Source organism: Mauremys reevesii, linkage group 12 (assembly GCF_016161935.1).
Source record: "Mauremys reevesii isolate NIE-2019 linkage group 12, ASM1616193v1, whole genome shotgun sequence".
Taxonomy (NCBI): domain Eukaryota; kingdom Metazoa; phylum Chordata; order Testudines; family Geoemydidae; genus Mauremys; species Mauremys reevesii.
The window spans coordinates 6,385,559-6,397,829 of record NC_052634.1 but is presented as its reverse complement, the minus strand read 5'-3'; the positions used below and the strand labels follow the sequence as shown (position 1 = coordinate 6,397,829).

General features: G+C 40.8%; 1 protein-coding gene across 1 annotated transcript in view; it reads left to right on the top strand.

Moving 5' to 3' along the window:
* C12H11orf53 (chromosome 12 C11orf53 homolog) overlaps positions 1–12,271 on the top strand; it is a 28,962-nt gene that overhangs the window by 4,204 nt on the left and 12,487 nt on the right. Inside the window, exon 2 of the mRNA XM_039496732.1 lies at positions 9,435–9,544. The gene's annotated coding sequence lies outside the window, so the exon portion shown is untranslated. The remainder of the gene's footprint in view (positions 1–9,434; positions 9,545–12,271) is intronic.

Genomic DNA, 12,271 nt, shown 5'->3' with positions numbered 1-12,271 from the left:
GGTTTACACTGTAGGGGGTGGGGGAAATCAATCTAAGTTACGCAGCTTCAGCTATGTGAATAACGTAGCTGAAGTCGACGTACTTAGATCTATTTACAGTGGTGTCTTCACTGCTGTAGGTCGACTGTTGGTGCTCCCCCATTGACTCCACCTGGGCTTCTCACACCGGTGAAGTACTGGAGTCGATGGGAAAGCACTCAGTGGTCGATTTATCGCGTCCTCACTAGACGCGATAAATCGACTCCTGCTAGATCGATCACTCCGGAGGTAAGTGTAGACATGCCCCTAGAGTCAATAGATACTTCTGAAACTATATGGAGCAATCTTGGCTCCACTGAAGTCAATAACAAAACTGTCATGGACTTCAATGGGGCCAGAATTTCACCTATATCTTTTAGATCTAAAGAAATCAAGCAAATAAGTTTCAGGCATAAGAGGTGGAAGCAGACAGAGCTAGTGAGGAGCTCTGACAATAGGTAAGCAGGTAGAAAGCTGACACTACTGCTTAGTATGCAAAAACGTATTCCTTTTACTGTGACCGAATACTCACCTCCCAAGCTTTATTGGGTTCTTGTTACTTCTTGACACGAACCTTGATTGTAAGCTCTCTGGGGCAGGTGCTGGCTTTTACTACATACTTTCCTGCTAAACTCTGTTTTTTTCTTCCTTGTCCTCCCACCCGTCTCCACTCTGTTGGTCTCTTCTGTTACATCCAGTCTGACTCCTAACCTATGAACTCTCTGTCTCGGGCAGGGCTGTCTGCTTTGTCACATGGATGCACAGTGCCTGGCACAATGGTGCTCTGATCCCTGGCTGCAACCTCTGAGCCCTAGTGTGATATAAACAACAGTGGCTTACACAGAAGAAGTGAGTTTGAAGGAGGAAAGAAAGGCAGTATATCCTTAGTAAAAGCTCCAAGCATAAGAAGCCTGTGGATGTGGAAGAAGGGTGTGGTTGAAATAAGAATCTTCCATGGGGTGGAGGAAGAGGAGATCAGTCAGCAATTACAAATTCAACAGAGAGGTCATATCTCAGACTTTTCCATTCGTGAAGTTGGCTCTGTGTTTTTATCACCACTCCTCTCTGGTCAGACTTCTTTTTGCATTATACGGCCAGACACACACTCCAAGTGATGTAGATTCAATACGTCAGGAAGGGACTTGCAATTTTCTGTTGTTTCAGCTTCCCATGAGCTGCTTTTCTTTCTCTTGACATGCCTGACAGGAGCAGCCTTTGCCAGCAGCTGCTCTCCCCCAACCCCTCCGATAACAAATGATGGATGGAAAAATAAAAGTCCTCCTCCAATAATGCTACCAGTGGAGTTACAAAGAGGAATTGTGGATTTGGACTGGCAGACCCTTGAGCCGTCAACAGACTCCAGAAGAAATGAACTATTTGATTATGAAGAATGTACTGGCACTATTTCACATAGGTAAATTTAGTGTCTACTTATGCAGGACATAGTATATTGAGCAACAACCTGCTGTTCTTGTAAACAAAATATTACAGACCTTGTCCCTCTTACTGCACCTTTCAGTAATGTCACACAATAATGATCTCCCAACTGATAATCAGGGCACGTTTCTGAATCAAGGTACAAGCAACAACATTTGAAGAAGAAACAGTAAATAGAGTTGACGCTGCCTCTTGGTTCAGGAAGAGCAGAAATGCAGAATTCATCAGAGTGCATTGCTATCTGCAAGGAGTCTAATACTATCCACCTAGAGACAGTGACAACAGTGTATTAGTAGAATGGAAGCTTCTTGCATGCTAATGGAGAACAAGTCAAGGTCATTTACTAGAGAGCTATGAAAAGAGCATCTAGCAGGAAGGACTGAATATGGATTGGTAAAGACACATGGATATTCATCTCCGGTCCAGATTGTTATTGACTGAAAGGTGTTACCATCTTTGATGCTCTTTGTGAAGCTGGTTGGTGATCTCAGTCCACTCCACCAGACCCAATCCAGTGTCCACTGCAGTTCATGGAGAGTATCGCATAGATTTCTTTTACATTTTTTAACATCTGACCTTGATTGTGAGCTCCCTAGAGCAGGGATTGTTGTTTTATTACTTGTGTGTACAATGTCTAGCAAAATGATGCCCTGATCCTCGGCTGGGGTACTGTGCTACAAGTAATATGGCATTTTCCTAAGCACAATTTCTCTGGCCAAGTCCCTTTTCCTCTCTGCTATATGGAGACTGCTGATCACTGCATGACTTATAGGTTTTTCATTTTAAATAACTTTTCCTCTATCAACACGTGAAATTCCGTTTTCACCCATTCAATGTCTTTTTAATCAAGAGAAAGAAGCTTTGAGAATGATCCGCACTGACCATGCAAATTGCAGTGAAACAGACAGTGGAAGATTTGCATTTAAACAAATCCCAAACAAGCTATTTCAGAGACATCATTAAATTGTGAAAAATACATTTCCGTCAGGCTCAAAGAGAACTTTATTAGCGGAGAATGAGCATTGACTTCATTCTCAATTGGAAAGCTCCTGACGGTTCACTTTCAGAAATCTTGCAGAGTCTGAAAGGGGGAAATTCCAGCAGCATTCAGAATGGAAACTGGTGAGTTTCATTGTCAAAACTTTCCAAAATATAAAATGTATATCTCACTGATGGTTAATTGAAGTATCAACGGTAAAAAACAGGGGAATGGGCACATTACATGTTGTCTGAACTGAAGTAGAAAGGCAAAGAAAGGATTATGCCTTTAAATCGCTGTTTGGTATTTTCAATATTTCAGTATTTTAGCAATATTAACTAATATTTTCAGCTTTCTCTAAATACAATTTAGGATGCTTACTTAATTCATAATGCACTTTTTCAGAATTTACTGGAAAATTGTAATAAATTCTGGTTTTCTCCTCTCTGTGCTGCCAGTTATTTCAGGTTTTGAATATCTCAGTGTCAGATCTAGCACAGGGTCAGATCTGGTAGTCTTTAAGGTGCCACCAGACTCCTTGTTTTTGTGGTTACAGACTAACAGGGCTACCCGCTGATACTTGAGATCTAGCACACTGCCTCACTGAACTCCATGGGACGGATTATGTGAATCGAGGCTATCTAGGTGAGAAAAAGTTGCAGCACTGGGCCCTTATTTTGTAGCTGATAAATTAGATAGGCCCTGATCCTGCAACGATTTAAGCACTTGTGTAACTTTACATATGTAAGAAGACCAATTGACTTCAATAGGGCTACTACTCATCTGAGTAAAATTAAACATGTGTATAAGTGTTTGCAGGGTCTTACTTTGTAAATAGAATCACTAATTTAAAAGAAGCTTTTAGTATAACATTCATGTGCTTTGCTTCAGTGGTTCAGGGTTAGAGCTAGGTAAACAGGTTCACTTAAATAAGAATCGGTATGAAAATTGGCTTATTCCTTGAACTGAAATTAATCCATCCCTGACTTGCATCCGAAGAAGTGGGTATTCGCCCACGAAAGCTCATGCTGCAAAACGTCTGTTAGTCTATAAGGTGCCACAGGATTCTTTGCTGCTTTTACAGATCCAGACTAACATGGCTACCCCTCTGATACTTGACATCCCTGACTAGAATTCCTTTGATTTTTACATGAAATACAGTGAAATCAGCCCAGTCCCATCTGAGATATTGTCTATGAAAAGACAATAGTAAAGACAAAACTTAAACATTTATATGCATATGTGGACATGGGCTCTCACACATTTACCAGAGGAACTGACGATAGAAGTCAATCAGTTAATGAGATTCTGGAATATTTGACTATAGAGTCTGCAAGTAATAATTGTTGTCTCTTTTTCAGGATGTGGAATTGGGGTAATGTATTGTGGAAAGGGGCTCACGGTGTATAGCTTGGGTTCGCATGGGTCCTTCTAAAGCAAATATACTGTTGTATGAGAAACGCCATCTAAAAGTAGACACACACTGATGAGAGAAAGCAACCTAATACCCAGAGCCCTGCAAATCTGCAGATATTCGCTTTATTGCCACAGACCATGTTTGTGGATAGGGCTCTTCTAATACCTAGTTCTTACATAGTGCTTTTCACCAATAGCTCTCAAAGAGCTTCATAATAATAAAAATTAATAACTAGCTCTTCTTATCTGTAGATCTCAATGTGCTTTACAAAGGAGGTAAGCATCATTTTACAGATGGGGTAACACAGGCACAGAGAGGGGAAGTGACTCACCCAAGGTCACCCAGCAGGCCAGTGTCTGAGCCAGGAACAGAACCTACAGAATCCCAGAGCAGACCCCTAGCCATGGTATTATGCTACCTTCCACTATATCACAAACACTCCCATTCAGCTGCCCCTGCAGCACAGCTTATTTACGCCTCCACCCCCGCCCCGATTGAATCTTTCACCCAATTTCTTTTGCATTAAAAGTTTGTAATGTGCTTTCTTGACCTCTTACAGGTCAAGTTTCATCAGTACATAGAAAGTACATAACGGTCAGAGAGTGTGATCTAGTGACTATTCTGGCAGTGACTCTGCCACTGACATGTTGCATGACCTTGGTCAAGTCATTTCACCTCCCTGTGCCTCAGTCCCCCTCCACCCTGTCCCCCGTAAAATGGGATTCATTATGCTTACCCATCTTTGCAAGCCACTTTGAGATCCTGAGATGATGGTAGTGAATAGGTGCAAAGTAGAAGTAGCATTATAATACAGTCGAAAAAATCATTTGACTGAAGAAGTCAACCAGGTCCTGCATCCAATTCTAGAACACTGATCATTGCTTTAAAGGTATTTAGAAATCTGTTTATAGAATTGTTTGGATTTAAGATCTGCTTTAATGAATATTTGCTCTAATGGCACAAGATTAGCCCATCATTGCAATGTATGTATATGGCGCAGTTTGAGGATCAGTTTTTCATGCTGGCTTTGTCTTGTTAAACAAGTTTTATGATACAGTCCCACCTAGCTTTATCTATTTGGTGTACCTGGAGCCTGAGATTGACATCCTGTAGGGCCCGAGTCCCAATTACCTAAGGCCCATTTACACAGCTATGATAGTGTACATGGTACACTGCCGGAGAGGTGTAAAGAGGACTTAGTGTAAATGAGAATCCGGTTCCAAGTCTTCTGTTGTATTTCGGCTTCATTTATTTAACACCCTAGATGCAATATTATGTGTGTTTTAAAGAATGACAGAAATTAGACATGGAAAAGACTGAACAGTTAGAAAATTGGGGGAGAAGGGGAGGTAGGAATCCTGCAGAAAATTTAAGTTTTTGGTCAAAAAAAAACAAACAAGAATTTTTGGCCAAGAACCATTCAATTTTGGAGTTTTTTGTTTTCTGATGAAAAATCAAAAATATTCAAGGAAAGAAGACATTTTTCACAAAAAAAAGACATGTCAAGATATGTCTATACTATGCTATTTGGGCACTTCTATTAGAATTATTTTATTAATACAAAATCGTTAATTTAACATTTAGAGGCATATTTATAGAGGTGGAAAACTCTAAGTGCAAGTACTGTTATGTATATATTGTCCACTTTTGCTGTATTGCCTTGGCATATGTGGTTTGTAGTGTGGATGCATCATATGCATTAGCTGTTTTATTTTAAAGTTAGACAACTCAAAAGTGTCAAATTAAATAGTTAAACTTCCTAAAAATACCCCTAAGCAATCATTTTTAGATGTATACACACAGACATGCATGTAAAATTTTGCTTGCTTGTTTGTTTTTTTTAGCAAACTTTGTTTTCATAGCTTCTTGATTAGAAGCCCAAACATATTTTTATTAGAACTAAGACACTTTAGAAATTATTTGCAAATAAAATAATGATGCCCAGGCTCAGATTTGTGCTGAGCCCCAATCTTGGCCGGGGCCACAGACACTACTCGAATAAAAATAAATAATCACAATAATACAAGCAATGCCCTGTCAAAGAGAATTTTAGACGCTCTGTGATCCATGGCCAACATAAAGACCCGACACCACGAAAGCCTCAAATTTCACCCTATGTAAGTTTCTATGAGTTTAAATACACCTGTGAATAACAATTCTGTAGGCATTAAAATGATAAAGTGAGCCAGAATGATGAAAAGCATAGATGTAGCAAGGTAAATCAGAATTTTAAAGAGATCAGATACTTCCCCTCTGGTACGTTTGTGTTTGCTTTCTGTCCGGAAACACAGATCTTTTTGTTTTCCAAAGCATTAATTCAAACATCAACTTCCCATTTGTAACATTTGAATAAAAGCCTTTTTTTTAAACTCCTCACTGCTTTCCACAGGTGTGAGCTCTTTACATGGACAGACTCCAATGGAGAGGATAAAAGAGTCACCTTCATTATTGTACCATGCTACATCACTGGGCTCATTTACAGTCAAAACACCCAAACAAATGGAAAGTTTTGCAGAGATGTAATTCAGGGAAAACCAAACAGATATGCCTCTCCAAAACTCACAGAGAGTGAAATTCCCTCCTGTGCAGGCTTCACTGGGACTTAAGTGTTGCCTAGTGGATAGATCACTGGGCTGGGACTTGAGTCCTGGGTTCTAGTCTCAGCTCTGGCACTGGCCTTCTGAGCAACCCTGGGCAAGTCATTTTGCTTCTCTGTGCCTCAGTTTCCCCATCTGTAAAATGGAGCCAATGCAGTTCCCTGCTTTGTAAAGCTCTCTGAGATCTACTGCTGAAAAGTACTATATAAGAGTGAGGTATTATTAATTAATTAATTATTATTTTTAAGTGATTCATAGGCCTTGCATTGGCTCTCTGCACAAGGGCGAATTTCATCCTTAAAGAACAGCTTTGCTCAACTTAACCCAAAGTCTCTAAATATTTTACCACTGCCACCTGCTTTCAGTTTCTTTGACGAACAATCTATTTTTTACCAAGTCAACTTGCTGTTTTGCCTTGATCTGTTCAAGGGAAATGTTTGGTTCAGATTAAAACAAGGAATTAAGTACAAAGGTCTTGCTTGAAATTATTTGCTTTTCTAACCAATCAGATATGCTGGGCCAAGTTACAACCTGCCAATCGAAAGAATAACCTAATATAAAAGGCTAAATTCTCTGCAGCTGCAAATTGGTGTTGCTCCCTTGACTTTAATGGAGTTGCATGGATTTACACCCATGGGGAATCTGGCCCATAATTTCTTTCTTTTAGGTTTATAGAACAATAAAAAACGCCCATACATAAACCCCCAAACACTTCAACTTAAATGTTCAAATGGTGACCACCCAAATATGAATGAACTCAGCTAGCTGATAAATCAAAGCAGCAAAAATGCCCCGTTATCCCCACGCCCAGAGACACACCCTCAGCCTCCCCACAAAACCCTGTCAAATAAATGCCTTTTGCAACATGCCCAGAAGGTCACCAAGTTTTGGACCAATGAGGGTGGGGAACAAGTTCCAGAGTCCTGGGACCCTCACAAACCCCTCCACCCCCGCCAATCATACTACTTGGCTCTCAACTAGCACGTCTGATCTTTCTCTTGCAAAGCACTTTACAAAGAAAGGTCATTTCCACCATCCCCATTTTATAAATAGGGAAACTGATGCACATGGAGGGACATGAATTGCCCATGGTCATCCAGCAGGGCAGTAGCAGAGCTCAAAATTGAATCCAGGTCACCCAAGTGCCAGTCCAGTACCCTATCAACTATAATATACCTGAGGCCTCTCTCAGGTACACAGAACTCACACCCAGTGTTGGTCTGGTTTTTTTTTAAATGAACTAATAATAGAATCTTAAATATATACCAAACAAACCACCTTTTTCATTATGCAAGGCAGCATACTGCACAGCATAGACTTCTACCACTTGAGCCAAAGGAGTAACACTGTTAACTGGTAGCAGTAGTAGGCTGTTATCCGCTAGTGGACCCACCACTAGAGAGGGATACAGTACCCACTCTGCCAGTGGGGGTTACGCTTTTTAGATATTAGTTACTATTAACTGATGTTATCAAGATCTTTAAATTATCTGGATTTTATTGAATGTAAATGACAGTTATTCATTGTAAGAAGATAGTAAAAATTTAGTTAAAACACTGGTGAGTGTTACCAAAAATGAGGTTATTACCTCTTTAATATATCTGGCTACTTTTTTTTTGTCTCATTGTTCTGTAATTCCATTGTGATTTGGGCTAGTGATTTCAAACATGTTTTAATCTGTTTTGGTGGGTAGGGTCTGAAATCGACTTCAGGGCAGAAGTAGTATGATTGAGGCAACTCTTGAGATTACCACATGATTTATAATTTAAAAAAACAACCTTAAACCCTTTTACAGACATGTAACATTTTGTGAGTGGTATTAACAAAGATGCATCAGAAAATTACATGAGGATATGGAAAAAACGCAGCTTGTTGCCCCTAGAAAACCCTACATCCTCTATATATGAAGGCTGCAAAAATGACAGATGGAAATTAATGAGCTCTCCATATGTAGCAGCTGCAGAATGAAGCCCACGCCGACTCCTCTGATAGCAGATTCTCTCTGACATTGAAGGACAAGGCTAAGACTAGCGGTCTAAGCACAAGACTAGGAGACAGGAACTCCTTGACCTCTCAAACAGCCCGTCCCTAGGGAACAACTCTTTGTTTTAATGGGATTTGCTCTGCCTAAATGAGACTCAGAATTACTGTACTGATTATTTTACCTTTGCATTGGGATGGTGCTTTTCAGCTGCTTTCTGCACAAGCAGTCAATGGCAGTGCCTGAACGAGGACCCATGACTCCCGACTTAGCTCCCTATCTGCTAGACCATGCTGCCTACTGAAACAGAGCATGGGCTTGAGAAACTAGTTCCTCATTATCTGGAGTTGAGCATGATTTAATCAAAAGCATTATAGTGAGAATGTATTTTAGCTGGACCATTTGGGTTTGGAGTTTTTTGTCTGTGTTGCGCTGACAGTAATATTGCCTCGGAGTACGAATGCATGCGCCAAATATCAACACTCGGGCTTCCAAAGCACCTTATTACCAATTTTCAAAGTCGAATGGGAGTTTCACCAGACAGTTCCTACTGCGATGAATGGAAGCCGTATGGCTAACTCCCCTTAGTTAACTTTGAAAGTCTCAACCACCGATTGTAAGACCAGAAGGGCTCACTTACCATCCCCTAGTCCTCACTTGCATAACACAGGCTAGAGAATTTCACCCACTGATTCCTGCAGCAGAGAGAATTAGTCTTCCCCACTGCACAGGGGCCATCATCCCGCCCAGTAACTTCTTAATGAACAAGACCATAAGGCAGGGACTGGCTTTTTGTTCTGTGTTTGTACAGTCCCTAGCACAATGGAGTCCTGATCCACAAGTGGGATTCAGAAGCACTATCCCAATACAACTAATAATCTTTGAGGCATACATCCCATCTTGATTTAAAGACACTTGGCAATTGGACTATCCATACCTTGGTAAGCGATTCCATTTATTCTACTTACTGGCTGAATTCTACTCACACATGCTCCCTTTGTTTAGTTCCTACAGACTACGGCAAACGAGTTTACCAAGGAGTGAGAGTAAAACACACAGTCAAAGATCTCCTTGCCGAAAAACGATCGAGACAGACCAGCGGCTCCCGATTCAGCGTAAGTCGTGTTTTAAACAGAAATGTCATTGTACAGAATTCTCTTGCTTTAAGAGGATTTGCACTGAGCACAATGTACCTGCAACACCGAAGTCTTCACGAAGTTTTGTCCTTAGGCAGCCATCTTGGTATAGGAGCTTAAAACAAAGGATTAAGAGCCAGGAGGATCTTTCAGGAGTCTAATGTAAGATGAGCTACTGTGGGATGTCAGAAACCACCATCATCAGGGCAAAAAGCAGGAATATTTGTGCAGTTAGAGTCAGATCCAAAGATCATTGAATCTCTAATTAGTTTTTCATGTCAATGAAACCCCGAGAGATTTAAATCCCAGGAGGCACAAATCTCACCCACTTTAACTAAACTGATAACACTAAATTTCCAGTGCCTTTCACAAACTTTATGTTATGGCCTTCAACGACAGATTAATGTACCATCATCTATGTCTGACCAAATCGACTCGGTAAAAATGAATGTCCTACCCCAAATGTTATACTCCCTACGAATCGTGTGTGGGTGTGTTTTATATTCCTGGAAAAAGATAGAGAGTCAGCTTGCTGAGGATCCAAAGGCAGAAAACAAAAAAGGGGCATTAACTTTCCCAGTGGAAATTCTATAACGGGTAGCTGTAATGCAATAGGCTTGGAAATTGCTGAATTTTACAGAAATTGAGAATAGCCTCACATGACAAAGCATTGAAGCAACCTATTTCTCTTCTGTTACCCTTCCTAACCTGATTTATGGCAAAGACACTTGGTTCCCTCGGGAAGTCAGGGAACATCCTATGCTAGGGACCACTCTGTTCTGTTCTATGCTATGCTATATATGTTTTTATACCATGCTTATCTGAGCACCTTCCAGCAGTGCATTGAGCAACATGATTACACAGCTGTCAGGTGTGGTTTGTTCTCTCATCCTCTCCCAAGAGGGAAAAGCATGTGGAAAAGTGTTTTGTTTTGGTTGGTTGGTTGTTGTTATTACATATCCCTTTTGCTATATGTTTATATACTAGAGAGGGTAAGGTCAAAGAAATGCACCTTGCATTTGGACTGGAAAGTGGCGAGGTTTGTGACAGTCTTTAGTTTCTGGGGCAGTTGTCAGGCTTGGACCACCCCCGGAGAAGGTTTTGTCTCCTGCACTCTGCAGATACTGAAAAAGGTAACCTAATCACTTGGTACAGTGCCAGAATTTTCACCGACTTCCTGGATATGCAGCCGTCGTCTCCCAGGATGGGATGCTAATCGTAAAAGATAAGGTAGCAAATAACTGCTGACCACTGGAGATATTGAACAGCTCTGAATTTAAATGTAATCTCCCCTTCTGGAATTTCTGTATCTACGTCCAAGTTAGACGTGTCATACGTATGCACTAAAAGATTTCCAACAGAGATGACCAGCTTGAGATGCCTTAAAGGGGCTTGATTTTCAGAAGGTAGTTGCTCAGCATTTTCTGAAAATCAGACCCTTTTAAGGTGTCCCACATTGGGCACCCAAAAACAGAAGCTCACTGGTCACTTGTGATAATCTTGGCTATACTTACTAAAGGAGAAACTCTACAAATCTGGGAAGGACTAATTAGAAGAAACAGCAGACTCTGTCTTAACCCAACTAAACTCCTGTTTCTTCTGAATAACTTCTTAGTGGAGATTCAGTCACTAGTGTCTACCTCATATGCTATACCCTGGACTTGAGCTCTTCAGATTCCTCTGGACGGTTATCTGTGGCAGAAAGCACTTGAATACCCCTTTGAAGGTAGAGTTCAGTGGCTCTTGGCCAATTTGCCACAGCTGAGCACCTGACTCTAAGTAATTTGTAACACAAGCAAATGCAGCACCTCTTGCTGCAAAGACTTTTTCATTTTTCTTCCATTTTAAACCAAATGAATTCAGAGCTACACTTAAGATGCTCCAAATGTGATCATCAATCACTGTCACTCATGCATTATTTATGGAGCTGCCATTATACATGCTGATTAGACATGGGCATGGATCCATTATTTCATGCACTGCAAGTCAGCAATAGACTCCAGGGCAGATTCTCCATTCAGACACAATGTGTTTGTGCCAGTTTAACGCCACTGACTTCTGCAGTTACACGGACATAAAACCGGCATCAGACCCTTAGTGTTTAACCCTTTAGAATACACGCTGGGAATCATTCCATGCAACCAAGTCCCTGGCACTAATTTAAGCCAATGTAACATGTCAGGCTACATTTCGCTTTTCTTAATTCTATCCAGTTACTCTTAGTTATACCCCTGTTCAGAACCCCAAATAATTGCCTTGGAGTTTAGAGTCTTGGAATAGTTGGACTTTATATTCTTCAGATAGCTCCTGCCCTCCCAAAGATACACACTTAGGCTGAGATTTTGTAAAACGGTTAATTCCCATTGGGTGAAGTCCTGGCCTCACAGAACTCAATGACAGTTTTCCCCTTGCCTTCCGGGGATCCAGGATTTCACCCAAAGTGCCCAAAGCTCCTTGAGTCACTTTGCATATCTTAGCTTAGCTAGTCTCTTAGCCACACAAATTTATCTCACTTTCATGTTTCACTATAAGTCACATCATCCAGCCTCTGATAAGTTTTCTTTCTTTTTTCTGAACTACCAGAAAGACACCGACAACTTGGAGATGACACAGTCTCCAGAACAGGACACAGTATTCCAGCTGTAATCACATCTGATATGATGACTCTGTTGGTAAACTGTTCCCTGGAGGCATTTGCTATTTGTT